This window comes from Lepidochelys kempii, chromosome 18 (assembly GCF_965140265.1).
Source record: "Lepidochelys kempii isolate rLepKem1 chromosome 18, rLepKem1.hap2, whole genome shotgun sequence".
Lineage (NCBI taxonomy): Eukaryota > Metazoa > Chordata > Testudines > Cheloniidae > Lepidochelys > Lepidochelys kempii.
The window spans coordinates 22139659-22155674 of record NC_133273.1 but is presented as its reverse complement, the minus strand read 5'-3'; the positions used below and the strand labels follow the sequence as shown (position 1 = coordinate 22155674).

The 16016-nt window shown below is 45.4% G+C and overlaps 1 protein-coding gene across 6 annotated transcripts in view; it reads right to left on the bottom strand.

Moving 5' to 3' along the window:
- Window positions 1–16016, bottom strand: part of AJAP1 (adherens junctions associated protein 1) — a 113399-nt gene that overhangs the window by 48561 nt on the left and 48822 nt on the right. The gene's annotated exons all lie outside the window — the stretch shown is intronic.

The following is a 16016-nucleotide window of genomic DNA, read 5'->3' as shown; positions in this document are numbered from 1 at the left end:
TTCTAAGCTCCCTGGATCTGGCTAGTGACAGGCTCTGGGTTCCTCGCTCTGGGTCACTCAGACGCACTCCCATGTGTAGATCCCATGCCTGACACCTTAAACCCCAGAACCATGCCCCAGTCCACCTGGGCCCCCACTTGCTTATACACATTCCCTCAGAGTTCTCTCTCCCTGTGGAGCTCAGAGCTCCTCAATTAATCATTTCAGGGACAATGTGTCGGGAAAGCAAGGGAGAGACGGTTAGCAAACAGATTTCTTAACCACAGGCACTTTACTCTAAACAAAAGTGTAGCTTCATGCTCATCAGTCTGTGAGTCAGTCTTCTTGCATGTCACAGTGGCCTGTTCCCCCCACTCCACCCCATAGAGGGAATTTTCCCTTAAATATACTCTCTGACCCCTTTGGGCCATGTCCCTGAGGAACTTCAGCCTTGTCCCTCAGCCAGGTTTCTGAGGAGGAGCCAGTAGTTGAGAGTTAATCTGAGTTGATGGCGCTAGATTGCTCTGTGCTGGTGTCTTAGACAGTCGTTCAGTGAGGTGTCAAACCCCTACTAACAAAGTGGATGCTCTAATCCACACTGGAGGTTGCAATACAACAGGAAGGTCTTGCTCCAGAATGAAGGTTGCAATACAAAGGGGAGTCCCTGAAACAAAATGGTGTGCACAAAACCAGATGGTGTTTGCTTTCCCATCAGGAAGATGGGCATTGTAATACCTGCCTGTGACAGGGTGGGAAGGTCTGTATCCAATTGCAAAGGCACATAAGTTAAGGGACTTACCCAAGAACCCACACTGAGCCAGTGACAGACCTGGGAGTAGAACTCAGATTTAGCACTCTATCATTGGCTTGATGGGTGACCTTGAGAGAGACATTTAAAGCTTCCCTCACCTCGTTTTCTCCATCTGCAAAATCAGGAGGATCGCACTGCTTGAGGGTGTTGTGAAGCTGAATGCATGCAAAGTGCTCTGAGTTCCTCCGATGACATTGCTATAGGAAAGCAAAGTTTAATATTCCAGCCCTTTCTACAGAGCAAACACTCCTGGACAGGCCATTTCTCACTCCCTGTTGTATTCTAGTGGCTTCTCTGGTGGAAAAAGTGAAGGCAGGAAAGGCAGAGCAAAGCTGGGCTAAGGGACAGGCTTTCGAAAGCAGGGCTCAGGGAGTAGCATACCCTGGCTGTCAGTCCAGCTAGAGATTGACTCCAGCCTATTATTAAGGGAAATGTTGTGTATCCATAAGAGAATCAGAGTGGTAATTGGATCCCATTTGTGCACAGTGCCAATAGCAGTAAAACCCTAATTGCCCTCAGCTGGCAGCAGAAAGAGCCTTTTTACCAGGAAGCCAGGGCTGCTGCCTCTGTCAGTCTGTGGAAGAGTTGGGGCTCTTTTGGAGAAACACACAACTGCTTTTCACATGCCAAAAACTGCTCAGCCCACACATGCATTGATTTCATGCTGCCTTGACTCCAGATCCAGCTCTTTCCAAGTTCCTTGATCTCCAGGAAAAGTGGATCGACTGGGGAGGTGATGGACTGTCTTAAAAAGAAGTTTTGAGAAACGTCCAAGGGGAAAGAAAAAAGCCAATTGCATTTCTTGTGCCTCGCACACATAAAAAAGCTCCTTTCTCCCTGGTGTTATAAAGAGGGTCCTCCAGCTGCTTTGCTGTGATAATTAATTGGCATGCAAACCTGAATCTGGCAGAGGCTTGTGCGGAAAGATCACAGTTGTCATCCTAACAGCCCAGCTCTGAGCGAATTGCCATAAAACGCACGTCATTTAGGAAGAGCCTGAGCATGTAATAAGCTGGGTAGCTCTCATATATATGGGACCTTCCAGCTTTCAGATCTCCTTATAAATACTACCAGGACAGGATTTGTTTCGCTCAGCTGCGAAGTAGCAGCAACTAAAGACATTATTTTTTCTGAAGAAATAAAAAAAAAAAAATCTGTGATAACTTGTCAACAGCATCTCCAGCTCCCCTCCAACTGGGCAATAGGCATACAGTACATGTACTGCGGCCTTCTCAAACAGGCAAAAAACCCGAGTGTATTAATTAATTAGTCTTCTCTCTCATCCACACATGCACTTACTCTTTACTCCTGGGGGAATTCTGCACCACTGCGCATGCACAGAATTTATGTCCCCCGCAGATTTCTTTGCTTCTCTGCAGAAAAAATGACTTTCTGATGGGGAAGCAAAAAGAAGCCACAAGAGCAGTCATGCAATGTGACCATCCCCAGCAGCATGTTTCAGGTGCAGCCGGCAGAGAGGTAAATCACTGTGGGGCAGGAGGCAGGACTAAGGAAGACCCAGCCGGTGGCTCCTACCCTGCGCTGGGCTCAGCTGCTAGTCCAGGCTGGGCTGGGGAGGACGGGACTTCCTCTTCCCCTGCACAGTATCCGGAGCTGTGTCAGACCCACCTCCCGGGATTTCTCCCCCAGCTGTAGGAAACTCTGCAAATCCCCTGTCCCTGCTTCCTACACCCATCGCTCCTCAGCTGCAGGGGGAGGGATCACTGTACAGGGAGCTGCTCCCCCATCTTCCCAACCCCCATGCATCCAGACCCCCTCATACCCAGACCCCCCTGCTGAGCTCTATCACCCCCACACCCAGACACCTCTCCTGGTGAGCCCCAACCATCTTCACCTCGACCCCCCTGCAGAGTCCCATTACCGTTGCATCCAGAATCCCACAACAAGCCTGTGTGCATCCAGATCCCCCCCCAACACGGATCCCCCACTGAGATGCCCACACCCAGATTGCCCCACACAGAACCCTCCCAACCCACATCTGGATCCCCCCACACTAAGCCCCTGCACACTTGGGTCTTGCGTGGCTGAGCCTGCCTACCCACACCTGGTGCACCTGGAATGGAGGGGCAGAGCCCTGGGATGTTTCTGGGGCAGGTCTGGTCCTTGCGCAGTGTCAGGGTTGGGTGCAGCCTCACCGCTGAGTCCATGTTCTGGTGGGGGAGAGCTGTACAGTGATCTCCCACCTCTGTGCAGCCAGTGGCCTGTGCTCCCCAATGCCATGCTGGAGCCTCCACATTTATTTGAGAAATAAAATTTGCAGAATTTTTCAGAATTGTAAAATATTGTGTGCAGAATTTTTATGGCGCAGAATGCCCTCAGGAGTAACTCTTTTTCCCACTTATCTAGGGCATGTTCAAGTGAACGAATTGCAACTGACTTTTGAGCAGGCCCATACTGGTCTCCTGTACATGTCACATACCTCCTTTTCTCTTGTAGGTAGTGCAATGCAAAAAACACCAACCAAGCAATACCTCCCCCCAACCTGCTCCATGAATGCAAAGCTGCAGCTAAGAGATCATACATGCACAAAAACATCAAGCTCTGGTACTCTTGGTGACTGTAACTGTGTCCCCTTGCTGATGTAGTCTGTTGTACTTCACACCACAGAATCAGAGAACTGCAGACCTCAAGAGGGTATCTAGTCTAGTCCCCTGCGCTGAGACAGGACCAAGTAAACCTGGACCATCCAGGTGTTCATCTAACCTGTTCTTAAAAACCTCCAGTGATGAGGATTCCACAACCACACTTGGAAGCCTATTTCAGAGTTTAACCACCCTTAGAGTTAGCAAGTTTTTCCTCATATCTAACCTAAATCTCCCTTGCTGCAAATTAAGATGATCGCTGCTTGTCCTGTCTTCAGTGGACATGGAGAACAATTGAGCACCATCCTCTTTTAGCAGCCCATAACATATCAAAAGAGTGTTCTCAGGTTCCCCACCAGTCTTCTTTTCTCCAGGTCAAACATTCCCAGTTTTTGTAGCCTTTCTTTTCAGGTCAGGTTTTCTAAACTATTTATCATTCTGGAAACTCTGCTCTGGACTCTCTCCAATTTTCCATATCTTTCTTAAAATGTGGCGCCTTGAACTGGACACAGTATTCTCATCTGTGCTGAGTGAAATGGGACAACTACCTTCTGGGTCTTCTATATACACTCCTGTTAATATACCCCAGAAAATTAGCCGTTTTGGTGCCTGCATCACATTGTGGACTCACATTTCGTTTGTGATACACCATAACTCCCAGATCCCTTTCAGCAGTACCACTGCCTAGCCAGTCATGCAGTTGATTTTTTCTTTTCTAAGTGTCGTGCCTTTCCCTTGTCTTTATTGACTTTCATCTAGTTAAATTCCATGGAGTCCATGGCCATTTGCATTGTCATAGCAGATGGGTGCGGGGAGGGGGAACAGCTGAGGATGCCTGGTGTGCTGACAATGTTTAGCAGGAAGACAAAAAGGAGGGAGGACCCCCAGTGGGGAGGAACGTGGCTGGCAGGAATCTGCACTGAGGAGGAGAATGGATGAAGGTCTGTAGCCAAAGGATGGGACAGCCTGTCTGCTCTGGCCTGTTTGAGGTCTAGACTCCTGGGTTAGGACCCAGCCAAGCCAACCTAGCCATAAGACCACTCCTGTGAGCACGGGTTTGGAGGGTCAGGCCCTACCTGCCAAACCAGGGAGCAAGCAAACACTTAGCACCAGAACAAAAGTGCTCTTCCCTGCCTGGAGGTGAATAGGGAGGAAAATGAGCTGGCTGACCAGTTAATAAAAGCACAGCTCATTTCTGGTTAACTTGAGCATGTAAGAAGCTATTTTAGGCCTTGGACAGAGGTTTCAATCAGCAGAGAGTACAGCCATTATAAACCTGCAAATCAATAGACTTCCCGGTGAGCACTTAAGAGAGTTTGTCTTTCTTTCCTTTTCTTCTGTCTGCTGGACTCACTGCTGCAGTATTGATGGGCTGTTCACAGGCAAATGCAAGAAGCTGGGGTAACATGCTTGTAAGGAGATTAAAAGAGTGACAGGCACTGCTGCTTGGTGAGCTACACTGTGGACTTGAAGGGCCAGACCCCAGCGGTTGCCAATTGGCATATCCCCACTGCAGTGAATGAAGCTGTGCTGATTTACATCAGACAAGGATCTGGATCTTTCCACTGGTATCATCTGGAGATGCAGTGGGGGACAGAAGTGGCAGAGATTTTCCAGGCTATTCAGCCCCAAGGAGTGAGTGAAGCTGTTCATTCAGTTGCAACAGTAGGTATTGTTTGCGGGGGGTGGGGGGGGGCAGAGATCAGTTTGTCCCTTTCAGAAGGAACACACCTAATCCCCGTGAGCGATGTGGGAGGTACAGGATCTGTTTGTTCCTGCAAGTAGGCCACAAAACCCCACATAGAGATAAAACACTTGTGTTCAAGGTTCAATGGCTGCAACCTTATAAACAACAGCCACACAGATCTACCCCCCACCCCGCCCCGTGCAGTGACTGCTACCCCTTTACTGTGTACCGTTGCATTGGTCCCCACCTGCTGGAAGCTCAGCCCCACGCCCCCGAGCACAGCCTCCTCCCCCGTCCACAACCTACCTTCAGGATTCAAACTCCACACCCCAGGAAATATTACCTCTTCAAGCTTCTCCTCCTAGGCTCGGTGCTATGACCTCTCCCCCTATCTGTCAACACTTCCCCCCGCCCCCAGCGTCAAGGCTGAACTGCTCTGGCAAGGGCATCGTAGCAAACCCACCCTGCAGCTTCCCAGCTCCACCGGCCCTGCAGCTACATTCTACAGCCTGTGACAATTCAGCTGCGCCGAATTCACTTCCAAAAGAAGGACTGGCTAAAGATCAGGGACTCTTGTAATTCTACAGTGGGACTCTTGGATCCCCTTAATACGCTTTGTTCCCCTCCCTCCTCACCACAGGTAACATCTCCTCCCACTGAGTCTGAAAGAGGCTGCCTGACATTATCCAGTGCAAGATGTGAAAGGGCTTAGAAATGATGATGCACCCCTCGGAAGACGAAGCTCACACTGATGAATAATCAGTCACTCCAACCTGCCACCGCTTTGTTTACGGGAGAGTGGTAGAACGTGGGTTCCACCTCTACAACGCCCAAAGCATTTGTGTGATGGGGCCTGCTCACATTCACAGCCCACGGCAGCTCGACTCAGACCTCACTGACATCTCAGAGGTGGTGGCCCAACTCTGGCCTACTTGCGTGAGTCACTGCAACCCAGCGGGGCTGGGCTTCAAAAGTACTGTGCGCACCCGATGGAGGACGAGGCACCTGGCTGCAGTAAGGTGCAGCCACACCATACGTGAATGCAGTGGAGGAAATGGCACCATTGCCAGAGGGGATTGTCCTCAGGGAAACGCACTGCAGAGACCGGCAGGGCATTTCAAAAAGATGTGGAGCTACGAGTCTCGCTTGCCCCTTGCACAATGGAGTGGTGCCCCTTTGCTCTGCATTCGTGTAGTTGTGATTAGGCAGGGTGCCCCACACAGCATCCACGGAGCAGAGAATTGCAAGTATCAGTAACTCGCTATCATTGTCAAATCCACCTGCACTGTTAATACAATTTAAACCAGCCACCTCTTGAGGTAAATTTACTGTCTCCCAGTAAATTTTTCCTAACCTCATTTCTCTCACTCCTCTCTGCTGCTACTGGAACTCCCAGATCTGCAGCAGATCATGATGTCTTAGCAAAGCAGATCAAAGAGGCAGTTCTCTTCCAACTGCTCAGGGTTTTCTTTTAAACATATTTTAGCTCTAATTAATTCCTTTGAAGCCTCTGGCATGCACCATCTGATTGCTCATCCAGCACCCCCTATCCTATACCCGCTTTTTGAAGATGGGGGTCATTTCTCAGTGGGGCAGCCGACTATTTTGGTTCTTGTCTATTCATTTTAAAGTCTTAGTGAACTGACCTGGGTTTCGGGGTGGAGGAGGGGGTTCTGGATTCCAACTGACAGCCCTGGAGAGTGAAGCCCTCTAGGCAGTACCAAACAAGGTTCCCACACTAAGTGTCTCAATTGATGGAGAAAGTGCCTATGAGGGGTGATGTCCCATAAAACTCAGAGATGAACACAGACAGACTGGACAGAGGTGGAGGATGATGCTTAGACCCAGTCAATCCTTGACCTCTTTCCCCACTCTCAAGGAAGGGTGCTAATTAGTACCAGCTGCAGTGTTCATTTGCGATGTGGACACCTGTCCATTAAGAAGAGGACTAAGACACTGACCACATTTCAAACAGCTATTCAGAGAAGCAGACTGCACAGAGAGCTATGCTGCCTTATGCCATAGAAAGCACTTACAGGTTTAATTACTTTATTCTAATCATAATAAAAAGAAAGCTTCAGAGAACTCAGTGAGCGCCAGACATGCCCAGACTACAAAAAAAATGCCCTCTTTTTCTTTTAGCCTAGCCAGTAGGAAAAGAGGATATTCAGCATTTTGCAAAAGACACCATGTTTTGCAGAGACAATCATTTCTGCCTTGTGTTAAAAGCCCCATTACAACCTTTGTGTCTGGCAGCAATATGGAATTTTAATTATTTCTTTCTTTACATGCTCTATTGTAAAATTATTATGACAGCCCCCCCAAAAGGAGGTGTACATTTTGAAAAGCATAATTGTAAACTATGCCTGGGTGAACACATGCCTGGAGTGCCACACACAGAACAAATTGGGGTTGCACACAGATAAACATACCTGATTTTATTTGCCTCAATGGGAAACCAAAAAGCCTTGCACAATTAAATCCACCACCCCCGACTAGTCTTTCTATTCACGTATATACTTTTATGTATATTAAACACACTCACTTTTCTATCTTTTTCCTACTTACCAGCAGAATATTTTCTATTCCACATGAATTTACCTTAAGAGCTGCTTTGCAGCTAGTGGCTCACAGATAAATCTTGTTTTCTGGTTTCCCTTTATTCAGTAAGGTGGGGGAGGGAGAGAATTTTTGCCTAAGGGGGTTGGTTTCTAAAGAAAAACAAACTGTATATTGAATGCAGCATTTTACCTGTTCTGCCTCCGGGAGTCCAGCCTTCCAACACAAATCTGCAGGGTCTCTAAGGTAACGGTATATGGCACCAATGACATTCAGAGGACAAGAGGCGCACCTCATTACTACTGATGAAGGTACTGAAGCAGAGGCTGGGAGGGGGCGCCTGGTTTGGAAAATGCGGAGAGGCACTGTATGAAGGGAATGAGCCCAGCACTCAGCAACCAGTGCAGATTCTATATTCACAGTGCACCCCTCACAGATTTGGACCAGAATAAAAATAAGTAAATTAAAATCTCTGGCCAGGACCCTGCAAACACTTATGTATATGAGCAATCTCACAAACTCTCTGAGACAGGGCCCATCTTTTTGTTCTCTGTTTGTATGGGTGCCCCGCTCAATGGGCTGTTGGTCTATGGCCTGGAGCCCTGAGCTCTCCCACAATATAAACAAACTTTAATACTATAACAACACTGGACTGCTCCAATGGACATATCCGAATGCACAAGTCAGTGTTTGCAGAACTGGTGTCTACTCATGTATCAGTGGAGTCTACTTAATGTAAAGAAAATAAAGTATAATTTCCAGAGAAAAACTCTCCCTCAAAAGTATGAAAGTCTACAAATGAACAGGTCTGGGTACAGCCACTTAACCCAGGCCATATTCTTCTTTCTTCACTTGTTATATTCCTACTCAAGTAAGTTCCCACCCAGTCCTCTGGGTTTTGAAACAATGATGTATTGTTAGCTATATATAGAAGTATTAATATGCTAGGTATTTAATCAGAATTAACTATCTCAAAACTAATTTAATGCCAGGGTGCATTAGTACATGTCAGGGCTCCAGGCGTTTTCTGTTACTGCAATACAGTCATTGAATAGGAAGACTTTTTATGAACAAAGGGGAAACCAGTTACCTTTGGATTACAGGATGTATTCAATACATTGCCCCAATACTTGAATCTGGCTGAGGCAGTCAGGTGGGCTAAGGTAACTATACATCACCTTTTTGCTTCCTTGATTCCCAGAGCTATTGGGGGTTGATTTGTCCCTGAGAGGGTAGAATAGCCCAGATGCCGTTCCAAATGACTACGTCAGCTGGTAACAGCCCCAGTGGGGCCTTTTTGCCATCCAAGGGTTCTTGGGATGCAGCAACACTCTGGCCCCAGACACATCTGGAGGGAAGGAGAGACGATAGAGCGCCTTTGTCGATGCTAAGGCACGCAGGGTCCCCCCTGCCAGGACAAAGCTCGGTCACTTTGTTAAGGCAATTTACGGCCCTTTTGACACCAAATGTTCCAGAGGGGCTGAAATGGGAGCCAAAATCTGGTCCCCAGGGTCTTCGAGATGCAGCTCTTGTTCACTGGCAGGGCTATCGCTAATGTTCAACAAACACCTGCACTGCTTTAAAATAATAATAGTAAAATGCATGCTGGCCGATCACACTGGACACAGACCCATTAACAAAGATAGGACTGAGGAGCAGAGCAGCTCCGGGGATTAACAACCAGATGGATGGAGCTGATGTTCTCAGATGTAGCAATTCTTAATCCCCGAGGAAATACCAAGATTGTTCCCCAAGGCCCTTACTGTTAATATACACTGAGCAGGAAAGACATCGCATAGGTGTACAGGTGCGTCTAGGGGTGGTGTAGTGTCAACTGCTACATTCAGAGCATTTCTAGAGAATATTAATATTCAATAACTTCGTTTAGTCCTATCTCTCTGTACCATTCATCCCATAAAGTATAGGATCCACATTTTTCTCTCTTGCTGTGGTTAAATCTGGACTGACTCCAATGTCTGAGTATGAGCGTCTCTGTGTGCATATGCACAAGTTCGGGTGGGTGTGTGTTCGTGTGTTTGTGCGTGTGCATGACAGAAATAGAGGAAGAAAGACACATGGGTAAACAGCATTCAATCCATACGAAACAGTGTGGGATTGGAACAGAGGTTTTGTTGTAGTCCAGCAGAGTTTGATTATTTGTTTGCAGCTCTGCGGTACAATCCATAGTCTTTCACATCCACCTTCTCTATTACCAAAGCTTATTTCTCTTCATTTGAATCTTTCAGGGAGTAAACACTATAGAAATCTTTACTTTTTGGATCTGTTGTGGAAAACGGAAGTGTTCCAGCCTTGAAAGCTTTACTTTACTTATCCGTTCTGCTTATTGCAGCACTAATGTAACAAGACTGCAAGACAATGATCTGTAATGTTCACTGAACTAGACAAAAAAGTACAGATGAGTCGCATAGTCTTAATGTCTAACCATATAGTACTTCCAGGCAAAGTATAACTACTTCCATTGCCTCAGCCTCGTGTAGCAGAGAGCAGCAGAATTTGAAAAATGCATGGCCTTACATATGTATGGCATTATTTAAGACAGGATACTTTACTCACTGCTTAAAGACAGAGCTGGTTGCTGCCCTTCCATGCAGAAGTGATGGGAAATGCAGGGAGACCCCACTGCTATTGTAATGTTTCTTCCCATTTAATGCAGCTCAGCACAGCAATATTTGGTATTTCTCACACACTGTAAGAGCAAACTACCAGGGCCCGGGGCATAATTTGGTGTCCCAATGGGAAGCTGAGCAGGTGAAATCAGTAAGTACCTATATAGGGTATTTGTCTTAAAAGGGGGGGTTATATTAGATGTTGGAGCAATATTTATTTTACCTAGGTTTCCTTCCCTGAGGATGCTCCATCCCAGTTCACACCCCTTAACCATCACTGGAGTTTAGAGGAAGATCTGGCCCAGACTGTGTGTATATACATATATCCTCTTATTTATTTAATCAGTTTCCCACAATGTACTAGTTTCTATCAAACATCTACTCTCTACCAATCTCATCCCCTGCTAGAATTTTAACCTTTTGTGCCCCAGTGTATGAATCATGAACCATCTTGGGGGAGGTCTTCATTTTGTTTGTGTGGTTTTTTTTAACCTAAACAATTGCAAGCCCTTACTAGGATTTAACCTAGGGAGTGAGAAAGAGCTGAGTGGAAAGCTTCTCCCCCACCAAAAAAGTCTCTGAGGAAGCCAGCATATTGGGAGGGGAGGGATAGCTCAGTGGTTTGCGCATTGGCCTGCTAAACCCAGGGTTGTGAGTTCAATCCTTGAGGGGGCCATTTGGGATCTGGTGCAAAAATTGGGGATTGGTCCTGCTTTGAGCAGGGGGTTGGACTAGATGACCTCCTCAGGTCCCTTCCAACCCTGGGATTCTATGATTTAATGCAGATGAAGAAAATAAAGGGATATTCAGAGTTTAGGTTTTATTCAAGTTAGGGTGGACAGCTAAGGTCAGAAAGGTCCTTTAGCCAACAAAAGTATTTTATTGTATTCACTTATTCAGTAAAAGAGGCCAATTAACGAAAACTCAAATCTTTCTGAAAACTCCTTAATGAGAGTTAAGAGCTAAAAGATTAAAGTCAGCTGGTGAGTTTCAATTCCCAGATATCTTAGAAGCACAGGCTGAGCATGAGCCTTCAGGGGATTGGGACAGGATAGGAGAATTGGGAGAGGCTGGCTTGGATCTGGAATGTCTCAGCACAGGCTACGTGGAGGCTGGGCAGGATGAAGGCCTGTTGATCTGTGCAGATCCACTAGCATTCTGTGAATCACTGTCCTGCAGAGCCCTCAGGAACAACCTAGTGACTGTCGCTTCAAGCAGCTTTGCGGCCTGAGGAAGGGATACTCAGTTGGACGAGGGGCACTGGACTCAGCCCTGGGTGACTAACAACCATGGATTTAAACCCAATTATAGGGTTTGGGAGATGCACCTTGCCCTTTCATTTTTGATTCTCATTAGAACAGCATCCAGCTCTCACAGCTGAGCTGGACTGCAAAGCTGAGGCTAGGAAGCTGTTCAAAGACCCACAAATGGTAAAATCCCAGCAAGAGCCACATCAGTCAGGCCGCAGCAAAACTTTGTGACTGTCAGCGCGGTAAGGGATGTTAGAGGCATCATGCTGACAAGGACAAAGCAGCTGGAGGAACATCCTTGAAAAGGTGTAAGCGAATTCCAGTACCAAAATAAAAATTACCAAGCATTGTTCCATCTCGGTCCATGCTATCTCATCCTTGAGTTTTGATTGATCTAAGCTGGAGAACAAACTATGAATAGCTATGAAGATCAAAGGGTTTTCTTTCATTAGAACATGCTTACATTTGTCTCCTTATGTGCTGTATATTGTAGGGCCTCACTGTACAGCAGTTAAAGATGCCTCACACACAACTGCAGAGCCACGAGAATTCTAGGCTTACGTTTATAGAAGTGACTACTGATTTTAGGTGCCTCAGGTTTTGGGAGCCCAACTTGAGATATCTGAAAGGGGTCTAATAGTCACAAAGTTCTCAGTGTGTACCCTGAGAGAGTTGAATTAGGCCAGGTGGGCCCAATCAACCAATTAAGCTGCAAATGGGGGAGATTTAGGCTGTGTAGAGGGTGCTAATTAGTAGGAAGCTCATCTGTGAGGGAACAAGCAAGGCTCCTATCAAGCCAGGATTCTCGAGGGAAGAAGCCAGCAGTGTCTCTCCCTGAGGTAAGGGAGAAAGAAAGGGGGTAGAAACCCTGGTGCAGAGGGTCTTTGAAAGACTCCCCTGGAAGGGAAAAACACAGTGTGACCTGGCTGAAGGGCTGAGTCACGAAATGGCTGTATTACATCTCCATGAGCGGGAGGAGAGCGGCAATGATGGAAGAGAAGAAAGGAGGTGCTGAACTAGGTGGAGCTAATCACCAGAACTGCCAGAAGGAAGACCCCCCATTGGTGAGTAGAGCACCCCATGACCCTTTACGGATGGGTAAATTGCAGTACCGAGTTGTTATGTTATTTCATCAACTTAATAGACCCAGTCAGCATCTAAGCCAGAAACCAAATGCAGGAATCCTTCTAGAGGCTTGCTCCAGCTACTGTCTAATGGTGGACAACACTTCCAGACTGAACCTCGAGAGGTCAATCACCAATACAAATTTAAGACTTCGCTGCAATCACTGTGGGCACTTCTGAGCCAAGCCAGGAGATCAAACTCATTGTGGAACGGCTCCGCTGAAGTCCGTGTACTGAACAGATCAACTCAACCAAAAGTACAATGGTGAGAAAAGCAAATAAAAACACCACCTCAATATCCCAATCCTACATTATACTGGATCTATTGAGATCATTTGTCTGTCATCCTAGTGGGCAGGACAGAAATCTGCTGAAGGCCTGTTTGTGCAGTGACAATTATCAGTGGTCATTTGATAGTTCAAGTAGAAACATATTGCAATGTTTTCCTGAATAGTGACATATATCTGTCAGATACCCTTACCAAACTGCCAGTGTTATCTTCAAACTACTCAGTAAACCTTGGGCAATTCTGAAATATCATAACATTGGTTACCTGATATAAAGACCAGAGGAGAAGGCAACGACTTAGACACAAACTACTGACCTAGGCAATGTGCCTAGATCACAGAGTGGTGTCCCAGATACAGGACCACTGACTGGCAACACAGTTAATGAATCTTGACATTACAGGGATAATAAATGATGAGTCACATTTTAGACAAAAAGCCTATGTCAGCTGTCCAGGGTGAGGAAGACTCTCCTCTGACTTACTCCCCTGATATCCCAGCAGCTCAACAATACCCTGTAACACTTTGACAGTGTTATACCATTTGTAATTAAGCCACAGCAATAAACAGGAATTTTCTCAGTGCAAGGCACCTATTTGATTTCAGACGCATGTGTACAAATGTAGTTAGCTACAGATGTAAGTATTGCTAATAACAATAGGACTTGATGACACTATCTGCTTTGAAAAAAACATGCGGTTTGGGAAGTAAATCTTAGCATTCCATCAAATGTCTTAGTATGAACTGGTTAGATTTCTTGTGCTGGAGAGTGTGACTGATATTCTGTCGCTAACTGAGCCAGCTGAGGCTGACATCTCATCTGCTGTGTAGGCGGGGCTCCTTTTCACAGATATGAATAACTTCTTGAAGTTAGGAGTGACATTTTTTCTGAAGAGGGTTTATTAGAGAAATTAATCAGGATGGAGACTGCATCATGAAACCCTATAATTCTTTCTCAGATAAGCATCTGACTTGTTGGACTACTCAGCGTCCATGTAATGTGAATTAATTTGCCAAGATACATAATATTGTTCCATGGTATAACTTTAGTAATAAATAAATATAATTTGGAATAAATGGAAAACTGCTTTCCCACACAGCAAATGGTGTCGGTGGAAAATAGTATATTTTCCTAAATATTACTAAATACTATAGTAAATGAGTGCTGCACTAAATTTGATTAGGCTTGTAGATTTATAGAGGCAATAGGCAAACTCTGTAAACTCCTAGCAAATGTCTTACATAAAGATGATGGATCAGAGTTCTCATCGGCTTACCCAGTGTTCATTTTTAAACCCAAATTCCTCTCAATTTTCTGCAACATTCTTACCCGACAGAAGACCTTGCCTCTAACACAACCCCAGGCTTATTATTGTTAAAATTATTTACTTGTACTGTGGTAGCATCAAGAGTCCTGGACCAGGACCCCCTTTTGCTAGGTGCTGTGTCCCAGTCCTAAGCACTAATCAATGCTCTATGCCTGTAGCCTGATCCCATTACCATCTTCCTCAGGGACACTAGGTAATCCAAAGTGCTGCCCTGATGGGTTGTTTTTATTTTTAATATCATACACTGTACATGATGCTGAGGAGAATAGGGAGCATTTGAGATCCCAGGCTAACACTTACATTGCAGTCTGATCAGAAACCAACTCTATCAGTGAGATGCTAGAAGCTCACAACCCCTGGCAGAGGCTAGATGGGAGACTCTGATGTGAGCCTGAATTATGCTGAACAAACTAGTCACAGTGAACAGTTTAATGAAGGATTTATCCCCTGACTCTAGTAAGAAATTAGAACATGGGGTTTTTTTGTAGCTTTTTTTTTCAGATTTGCAGATTTTTTACCAATACGTTAATTAACCACAATAACTTGAGGAATGTTGTAAGTGAACACGTTTCAGCACATGAATTGCTCAATTCGACTGTTTCATTGAGTATTCAGAACTTGGTGTGTCTGATCACCTAAGTCAAATGAAGTTGTTCCTACTCCTGAGGCCAAAAAGAGCTTCTGAGATGGCCCACACACATTTATCATCAACATGCATGCATATGTATCACAACATGGATAGTTACTGCATGTTCTCTGACTGAGAACATTCTTGCAAACACGCTTACTCAACAAATGTTCGTGAAGAGCAATTGAGAAGAGTCCTCAATAGAAATGAAAGGAATCGGTAGCTCTCATTGACTCAAAGGTTTGTGATTTCTTTAGCAGAATTCTCCCAGCTTAACTTGCACTAAAGTAACCTTTGTGTCCAGTCTGCATGAGAAAAAAGTACTACTGTAAGGCAGAAAACAATTATGATAATGACTTCAGCAGGCGTTGCTGTATGCTTCTGTGTAATGAAAAACTGCATCTAAATCAGGGAAAGAATAGTGAAAACCAAACTCAGTTTTCTCCGCAGTCACCAAAGCTGAAACACCAACAATCTAGGTTGTTTGCATATTGTACTGTGTCAGAGTGCCACATTAATACATTGATTATTATTACACTTTTCAGGGATTGTTAAGACTTGTATGTTGCATATAGAATCTGTCTGCAGTTCAGAGCTAGCAACCACAGTGTGTATATGATTAGTGACATATTGTATGAAAGGGACTAGAAAGAAATATGTGAACAGCAAAATACTTTGTTGGACAAACACCCCAAAATCTGGACGCTTCTTGAGTTTGCAAAACCAGGCTGCAAATCTTGTTGGGCTAGTCTTTCCTGTGAGATTTCCTGTTGCTGATCAAACCAAAAATACTGCTATATTCCTGGGGAACCCAAGAAGGCAGAGGAAGATTTAAATACAGTAGAAAGAGTATACAGATGTTTTGCAAATCACAAAAAAAGTTTAGATCAAATTTCAGAAAAAAATTCAGGTCAGTTTTCGTTTTATTCAAAGCTGTTCACCCACCTTTCCCTAACTGAAAATTGCTTAACTGTTTTGAAACCTGGACATTATACTATAATGTTCTCTTTAATTACTCCTTAATGATGATTGCAGCCTGGCAAAGCCAACACAATATGAAGCCTTCGTCAGACACTGCACCTTGTTTATATTGTGGCATTGTCCCGCAGTACCGTCTCCTCATTGGTGCCCAT